Source organism: Zingiber officinale, chromosome 3B (genome assembly GCF_018446385.1).
Source record: "Zingiber officinale cultivar Zhangliang chromosome 3B, Zo_v1.1, whole genome shotgun sequence".
NCBI classification, from domain to species: Eukaryota; Viridiplantae; Streptophyta; class Magnoliopsida; order Zingiberales; family Zingiberaceae; genus Zingiber; species Zingiber officinale.
In genome coordinates this window covers 53,905,532-53,915,492 of record NC_055991.1, presented here as the reverse complement: position 1 = coordinate 53,915,492, position 9,961 = coordinate 53,905,532, and the positions used below count along the sequence as shown (strand labels likewise).

Sequence of the window (9,961 nt, the reverse complement as noted above, 5' to 3'; positions counted from 1 at the left end):
TTTGTAATTCTTAGGATTTCAAATTGCTTTCAATCTTGCTGCTATATTGAAAGAAAACAAACTTACTGGTCCTAATTACATTGATTGGAAACAAAACTTGGACATTGTCTTAACTGCTGAAGGTTACAAGTTTATACTTTTTGAGATCTGTCCAACACTACAAAAAATACTATTATTACCGACTGAATATTCCATCGGTATTCCGTCGGTATTTGGCATTACCGATGGAATACCGACGGAATTCATGGTATCGGAAGTATTTTGGTCGGAATTCACTTTACTGACGGAATAGTATATCCGTCGGTAATTTCCGACGGAATTATATTTTCCGTCGGTATATTACCGACTGTAATTTTTACCCGTCGGTAAAAAAATAAACGGTGGTAAACGGAGATTCCCGACGAAATCCCTGATCCCGTCGGTATATTCCGATGGAATAAGTTATTTCGTCGGTGATATATCGCAAAAGGTAACTGTTCTTTCGATATTTTACCAACGGAAACTATAATTCCGTCGGTAAAAAACTGAAAAAAAAAATTAAAATCCAGCCCCTGTTTTGCTCGTTTCCCATATACAATTTTAATACAAATACAAACCATCACAAGCGATGGCATCACAAACACAATCCACACAATATATTAACAACATACAACAACAAGATCACAATATAAATCAATCCACAATCTCCAAAATACAACATACAACAAATACATAAACATAACTGAATGACAAATAGAAAATCTCGAAAATATAATAAAATCTAAGTATCAAGTTCTCACAATCATAAGTATCTAAAAGTATATAAGTGAACAACAAATACAAAATATCCAAAATACATACCATGATACATCACCTATACATATATCCGAATATAATCCTGTGAAAGTCAAATACAATAGATTATGATTAGAATAAATCGATGTAAATGTAATATAACTCAAACATTGTTATATATAACTAATTTTACTTGTAAAAAAAATACCTGGATTATATTTTGGATAACCAATAATAGTGGTGATGGTGAATGTATCAGTATGAACTCCTGAAAAATGTAAAACACTTTAAGATAAGCATCTAATAATATCCCAATAGAATAAATATATTTGACTTAATGAATTTCTAAAAAATTCTAAAAAAAATCAAGTTATAGTTAAACATACCTCAAAAAAATCTAATCATCAGCGGGGTCTAATGGGTCTCGGGTCTCCTCTGACTGGGGCTGCTGTGATGGGTCCCATCGTGCAATGATTGCTTGCATCTGGGCCAATGCCTGCTCCTGTGCAGCCCACTTCTTCTCCCACCTCTGATCCATGGCAGTCATTTGAGTCTTCAAGTCTTGATTTTCTTTTCTTAATGACTCCACCTCAGAAGAAGAAGAAGAAGAGGAACTCGCACGGCCCCTAGGAGTCCTCAAGCGATCAAATACCACCTTGGCCTGGGAGCCAAGGCCGTAGAGGGAGGAGTTCTTTGTCCTTCCACCCACAACATCATAATAAATTTCATTTATTTTCTGGGTGGATAGATCCTGTGACTCCCCTCCCTCTACTGGTGGCTGAGATGCCTGAGCAACCTTGCTTGTCATTTCCTCCTGTGTAGAAAAAATATACAATTTATATCTTATACACAATTATTAAAGCTAATTCATCATTATTAAAGATTAAATATAAATTGAAAGTTAATAATTCAAACCCCAATGTTCTTTGATGGATCATCAACATATGTGCCATCCTTTCTCTGGTGAGTCTTGAGAAAGATCTCCAAGCAAGTGGGTTGTCTTTCTAAAGAACGCTCCTGCATGCACAAATAAGTTTGGCTAAAATTATACAAGTTCATTAATAAATAAAAATTTAATTTATATAACTTTAAATTAAAATCACCAGATCCATAGCGTGCTCAACAATGGATCAAGATCCTGATGTATACCGAGCAGATCTGGTACTCAGGCCACCTGGCTCTGTATTCCTATTCGCTCGAGCTTTTAGAGCCTTTGTCTGCCATCTTTCTGCAGACCAAGTGGTCGTCCATGCACTCCAAATCTCGTTGGATACATAAGTAGGCCGTGTGCCATCCTTTCTCACATAGTATAATAGGTCTTTGTACAACTTGGCACAATAAATATTCCAAGTTTTTGCAAATTCTACCTCGTGCCCCTCCTCCCATGCATATTTTTTCTGCAATTTAAAAATAAATTTTAGTATATTAAAGGATAAATATAATGTACATATTCAATTTACTTACCACAAATTCTTGATAATAGAAATTCTTAGTTGCAGCATCTACATGTCTCCATGTAGTCCCAGATATGCAGACTCTTTCCTTAAATTTCCATGCGATATATGCGGATACTCGATGGCCGTCGGGAGTAAACCTACATATAAGCAATATTAAGACATAAGATATATGTTATAAATAAAGAACTTGAATTTCTAATAATAAAAAAAATACTTACGACTCTCCAACAACCCTAAGGACGGAGGATCCACGGAGTGGTGCTGGAAGATCTGTCATGATACCTTATATCTACAAAAACATATTACAGCACATCATAATAAGTCTTTAATAACATAATAAATAAGCAACAAAACATGATTAAAGCATAACTTACTAGATGAATAATAATGCTAAAATTTAATCAATGTTAGACTCTGGAAGCATTTCTACTCAACATTAACAGTTTGTAAGTCGTCGTCGCTAGACTCTGTTAGTTCAACAAAATCCTCACTGCTGGATTTCTCTCCATCATCTATCTCCTCGTCAGTGGCATTACTATCTACAAGTAATTGTGATGTAGATTGGAGTTGTAAATCAACCGAATGTCTCTCTACTTCGTCATTCTGAAATGCATCATGGTTTTGAGCAGTAATAGTGTTCGACATTTCTATGGTAGAACGAGACTTCAATCGATAAACAGACAACCATTCACTAGCTAGCTCTTCTTCTCTTCGTAGGATATTCAAGATAAACAACCTGACCCGCTTGTATTGCAAAAATGAAAGGTTCAAACTTATTGAACCTTCTGTTTGCATTAACCTCTACTAAATTATAATTTGGATGTATTCTGGTACCTGTTCTTGGGGTTGGATCATACCATGAACATTTGAACAACACACACCTTTTTATCGATAATGCAGGATACTCAACCTCTATAATTTCCTCAAGTCTACCATAGTAATCAAACTCAGTGTTATTGGTGTTGATAGATCCTTTAATGCAGACACCAGAATTAAAAGCTAATTTCTGCGAATCTCGTTGTCTCACATGGAATTTGAGACCATTAACATAGTAACCCGAATAGACCATTATTTGGCATAGGGGTCTAGATGCAAGATTCAATATTCTATCATCTTATACATTAGATATTCTTCGGTCTTTCACCTATCAAAATAGTAATAAGAAAAATTAGGACTGAACTTATTTTAATAAAGAATTATGAAAATTTCTCTAACTCACATATATTTGAAACCATAATGCAAATTCGGTCTCTAACTTTTCAGCAACCTCACTTGCAGTCATTGATGGATTTTGAAGATATAATTATTGCTCATACAAGCTTTGAAAGAAGGTAATTATAAGAAAATTAGGATATCAAGCAATTAAGTACAACGAAATAAAAGCTTGATTAGAGAAGTTAACTTACTTTATGTAGGGTTTAACCTCATCACAGTTTAAGAGTATGTATGTTCTTGCAGCATTGTATTCTTGTTGAGTTAACCATCTAGAAACAGATGCACCCATTGGTTTACCAGAAAATTTGAAAATAGAAAGCATCGATGGATCTATATTATGAGTATCATCGGAATTTCTAGGGCATTTGCGGTGTCTGGTTTTAACATTATCAGCAAAATAATAAGAGCATAAAGAAGATGCTTCCTCCACCAGATAATCATTACATATTGACCCTTCAACTCTTGCTTTATTACAAACATTATTTTTTAATTTTCTCAAAAACCTTTCAAATGGGTACATCCATCTGTACTACACAGGACCAGTTATTCGTGCCTCATATGGTAAATGTACCGGTAGATGTTCCATTGAATTAAAAAAACTTGGTGGAAATATGCGCTCTAACTTACAAAGTATGAGACGAATGTCAGTCTCTAGCTGAATCATACCAACCGTCATAATACACCTCGATGTCAAATCTCTGAAAAAAAGACTCAACTCTGTAAGTGCTTGCCAAACATTATTGGGAAGTAAATCATGAAAAGCTATTGGAATAAGTCTTTGCATGAACACATGACAGTCATGACTCTTCATTCCAAACATCTTTAATTTGTTCATGTCAACACATCGAGCCATATTCGAAGCATATCCATCTAGAAATTTGATTTCTTTTAACCAACTACATAAAGCTTGTTTACCATCTTTGTCCAATGTATAACAAGCTTTTGGAAACTTATTGGTTGTTTTATTCTGATGCAACTCTGGTCTGTTGACTAGTTCTTTTAATTCTTCACGTGATTTTGCAGTGTCCGTAGTTCTTCCAGGTACATTCATCACAGTGTTGAAGATATTATCAAAGAAATTTTTCTCAACATGCATCACATCTATATTGTGTCGAATGAGTAGATACTTCCAATAAGGCAACTCCCAGAATATGCTCCTTTTCTTCCAACCACACTTGCACATCCTCACAAGATACTTATTTATCTCATCAGAATTAGGCTGAGATACTGGGAGGAATCCATAACTATCTATTTGTTCAATGATTTCTTCACCTGAAGCATGGACTGCTGGGGGAGGTTTTCTGACTACAACATTCTTTAGAAATTTTTTCTTATTTCACCTAAAAGGGTGATCCAGTGGTAGAAATTTACGATGATTATCAAACCAAGATACCTTCCCACTGCAAGGCAATGAAAATGCATCAGACTGTGTCATGCAATGTGGGCATGCTAATTTACCAGCCGTGCTCCATCCCGACAACATTGAGTATCCTGGAAAATCACTGATCGTCCATAATAAAGCCGCATGCAATGTAAAATTAGTTTTACTTGCAATATCATAAGTAACCGACCCTACATTCCATAATTCATTAAGCTCGGTAATTAGAGGTTGCAAGAAAACATTTATCTTATCTTTTGGATTGGCTGGACTAGGAATAAGCACGGTAAGGAACATAAATTCATCTTTCATGTACATCCATGGTGGTAAATTGTACGGTGTTAATATAACTAGCCAAGATGAATATTGTTGTCCCGACTGACCAAATGGTTGAAATCCATCTGCAGAAAGTCCCAATCTCACATTTCGTGGTTCCATTGCAAAGGATCGAAACACAGTATCAAGATGTTTCCATGTAGGAGAATCACAAGGATGACACATTATGCCTCCTTCGTGCTCATGCTCATGATGCCACAACATGTGGTTAGCTATAGCTGCAGATGCATACAAGCGTTGAAGTCTAGTAGTTAACGAAAAATAATACATCACTTTCCAAGCAATATTTTTCCTCTTCTTCCCTGGTATGCGATTACGATGCTTAAAACGAGGGTGAGTACAGATTTTACATTCATTCAAATCACTGTCTTCATTCCAAAATATCATGCAGTTGTTTATACAACAATCAATCTTCTCTACAGGCAAACCTAAATCTCTGATCAATTTCTTTGTTTCATAGAAGCTATCAGTCATTATGTTATCAGTAGGGAGCAACTCTGACATCAATTGACAAATGTCATCGTAACATCTTTCTGAGAAATGATGTTCTGCTTTCATATTCAATAACCTTGCTATAGCTGATAGTTGTGAATGACCAGAAGGAATGCCTTCCCACACTTCTCTTTCACTAGCCTTTAACATTTCATATAGTTGCTGATATTTAGGGGTTGATATTTCATCTATATTCGAATAATCAACTGCATTCATCGCATCTTGAACCATTGATTGCATTGAAATATCAATATTATTTTATGCTTCAGGAGTTGTAACAGTAGTCCCAGAATACGAACCACCAGATGACTCAATTGGTTCATATAAATAAGGCTCTCCGTGACAATACCAATTGTAGTAATTTGGCACAAAACCATTTCTACATATGTGCATTTTTACAGTATCCTCATCACGAAATGCTCTATTTTGACATTTTTTATGATTGCACGGACACCGTAACTCAGCACCATTCATACATTCTAGATGACTTTTAGCAAAATTCATAAACTGTTCAACTTCAGCAATAAAATCATCTCTGATAAAACCATTGTCTAATCGATTGTACATCCAAGCTTTGTTCATATACATTGTTATAACCTAAAGAGAATATAATTTGAAACATTATTAAACTTGTTGTATCACTTGAAATAAGCTTAAATAAAGAATTATGTGCACAATTTTATCTCACGATCATCATATCATATTACCAAAAATCTCATCTACACTAGAGCAAATAAATGAAACTATTATAAACATGTTGTTCCTTATAACATCATCAAATGAAATAATCATACATATATGAGAAGCATCAATCAAACACCTGTTGGCCACTACATTTTATGCAAGTACAATAGCGAAATGGATCAAAATATGTCACGACACTTAAATTTTCTAGGGTTTTGATTGTGCTCAACTATGAACAGTAGCAAAGCACAGCTACAATTGCGAGCAGGCTGCTGGCTGCGAGCAGGCCGCCGGCCGCGAGCCGCGAGCAGGTCGTCAGCAGCGGTCCGCGAGCAGGGCGCAGCTGCCGGCCGTGTGAAAACCAAAACAAGAGAGGAGAAGAGCATACCTGAGAGATCGCCGGAACACGGTGAACGGGAGGAGAGGGCGCCGAGATTGCTAGAGAGAGCCGCTGGAAAATCGTCGAGAGAATCGCCGCCGCTGGAAAATCGGAGGAAAAAGAGGGTCGCGCAAAGAGGAAAGCCAAGCTGATCTGTGCCCTAAATCGTGAGTTACTGACGGAAAAATGATTCTGTCGGTAATTACCGACGGAACACTATTTTCGTAGATAATTATCGACGGAATTGTTAATTTCGTCGGTGATTACGGCTAGTTAACGGGCAAGCTTTAGCGAATTTAAAAGATAACGGGTACGGGTGGAACCCCACCGACGGAAACATACATCCGTCGGTGCATACCGATGGAATTGGATTTCCGTCGGAATTACATAAACCCTAAACCCGGATCCACCGACGAAATTATATTTCCGTCGGTAATGTTTACGCTCGCACCCGTTAGTTGTACCTATTTATCGACGGAATATTAATTCCGTCAGAAATAAACAAAAACCTAAACCCGGATCTTGCAAATCTGTTATCTCGTCGCGCGGCATTTCGACTGAAATTAGGTCCGTCGGTAAATACCGACTGATTATCCAAATCCATCGTTATTTACCGACGGAATTACTAATTCCGTCGGTATTTGCCGATGGAATCATAATTCCATCGGCAAATACCAACTGACCTAATTTCTGTCAGAACTTACCGACAGAAGTATATTCAGTCGGTATACGCCGACAGAGTTGTGATTCCGTCGGTACCCCCATCGTTAAATACAGGCATGTTTGTAGTGCAAGCATGCCTAATAGTGATTCTTGTGAAGAGGAGATTGAGTATCATAAGAAATGGGTCAGGGCAGATGAGATGACGCGGTGTTACATTTTGGCTTCTATGTCAAATATGCTGCAATATCAACATCAGGACATGCCTACCGCTTATGATATGATACGTAATCTCAAGGAACTCTTCGGACACCAGAATCGGACTGCTAGGCAGGAGGCTATGAGAAACTTGATGATGACCATCATGACTGAGAGGACACCCGTAAGGGATCATATCCTCAAAATGATGGCTCTTTTGAATGAGATGAAAGTCCTTGGAGCAGAAATCGATGGGGAAACCCAGGTCGATATTATTCCCGAAATGCTGCCTAAAATTTTTGAGCAGTTCCGCCTGAATTACAACATGAACAAAGGGTTTATTCGTTGGTGGAACTTCTAACATAACTTCAAGCAGCAGAAGGGCTATTTCGTCAAAGTTCTCAAATTCACATTGCTGAAAATGTTTTTTCTTCTAAGTCGAAAGGCAGAAAGAAGAAAAAGAAACAAGTTGGTTCAACAAAGAAAGTGAATCGATCTCTAGGGACTAGGCCGCATGCAGGTGTGAAGAAGCCGAAGGGCAAGTGCTTCACATGCAAGTAGTTTGGACATTGGAAAGTGGACTGTCCTCGCAGAAAGGAGAACAATAAAGGTACATCTTATTCTCTAGTGGTTGAAACATGTTTAGTGGTGTTATCTACCGGTACCTAGTGTGTATATACGGGAGCCACTGATCATATCTGTAATTTATTGCAGGGGTTTCAGGAAACTCGACGTCTACATGAAGGGGAGATTACCGTCTACATGGGCAATACTACAAAAGTGGCGGTTGTTGTAGTGGGAGATGTTTAGTTGTCTTTTGATAGAAATAAAAAATTGATTTGAGAAATTGTCTTTACGTACCATGTTTTAGAAAGAACTTGATTTTAGTTTCTAAACTATTTATGGATGGATATTCTGTTTCTTTTGATGACAAAGTAATTGTCAAGAAAAATAGGGTAGTTATCTGTTCTGGTACGTTGGTTGGTAATTTGTATACTCTAAATCCAATAACTCCCACGATACAACAAATGAAAATTAATAACACATCTTCTAATTCTAATAAGAGAAAGCAACTTTCAGAAATAAACCAAACATATCTTTGGCATCTAAGGCTTGGTCATATTAACTTGAGTAGGATTCAAAGGCTAATAGCCGATGAATCTTTGGGTTCATTAGTGGTGGAAAATTTTCCAACCTGAGAATCTTGCTTGGAAGGAAAAATGACCAAGAGACCTTTTAAGGCCAAGGGGTATAAAGCCAAAGATGTATTAGAATTGGTTCATTCTGATTTGTGTGGACTTATGACTATCCAGGAAAGAGGTGGTTTCGAATATTTTATCTCTTTTATAGACGACTATTCGAGATATGGGTACATTTACTTGATGCACCACAAGTTTGAGTGCTTTGATAAGTTCAAAGAATACAAGGCTGATATCGAGAAACGCCATGGTAAAGGTATCAAGACACTATGGTCTGATTGTGGTGGCGATTACCTCTTAAGAGAGTTTAGGAGTTACTTATCAGAGGTCGGGATTCAATCCCAATTGTCTGCACCTGGTATACCCAATAGAATGGTGTGGCAGAACGAAGGAATATGACTCTTATGGAAATGGTTAGATCAATGATGAGTTATTCAGAATTACCAAATTCATTTTGGGGATATGCTTTGGAAATGGCAGTGTACATTCTGAACTTGGTACCTTCTAAGTAAGTAACCTCTACTCCCACAGAATTATAGAATGGGCGTAAGCCTAGTCTGAAACATATTTGGATTTGGGGTAGTCTAGCACATGTGCTAAAGGGAGAGGCTGATAAGTTGGAATCACGTACAGAAGTTTGCTTGTTTGTGGGTTATTCTAAAGGAACGAAAGGTGGCTTATTTTATAGTCCTAAAGATCATAAGGTTATTGTTAGCACCAATGCCCGATTTTTAGAAGAGGACTATATAATGAATCATAAGCCCATGAGTAAAATTTTTCTTGAGGAAATAAGAGAAGACACGTCTACTTTAGTACCAACAGTACAAGATGAGATACCACAAGAAACTACAACACGTGTCACAAATGATACACAATTATAAGTAGTGTCTCGTCGTAGTGGAAGGGTTGTTAGCCAACCTGATAGATTCATGTTTTTGGGAGAATCTTTGAACTTGATCCCTGGTGAACATGAACTTGATCCCTAGACATATGATGAAGCACTCCAAGATAAAGATGCAGCATCTTGGCAAAGTGCAATGAACTCTGAAATAGAATCTATGTACTCTAATCAAGTCTGGGAGCTTGTAGAACCACCAAATGGTGTAAAAGCCATTGAATGTAAATGGGTCTACAAAAGAAAAAGAGGACAGACGGGAAGGTGGAAACCTTCAAAGCAAGGCTTGTTGCA

At 37.2% G+C, this 9,961-nt stretch overlaps 1 long non-coding RNA gene across 1 annotated transcript; it reads right to left on the bottom strand.

Annotated features, from left to right (window-relative positions):
- Positions 1-2,081: 2,081 nt before the first annotated feature.
- LOC121968295 lies at positions 2,082-2,368 on the bottom strand. The gene is made up of 2 exons (XR_006108048.1): positions 2,239-2,368; positions 2,082-2,171 (listed from the first exon to the last, which is right to left on the bottom strand). It is a non-coding gene; the product is annotated as an uncharacterized LOC121968295 (long non-coding RNA).
- Between the last annotated feature and the right edge of the window lie 7,593 nt (positions 2,369-9,961).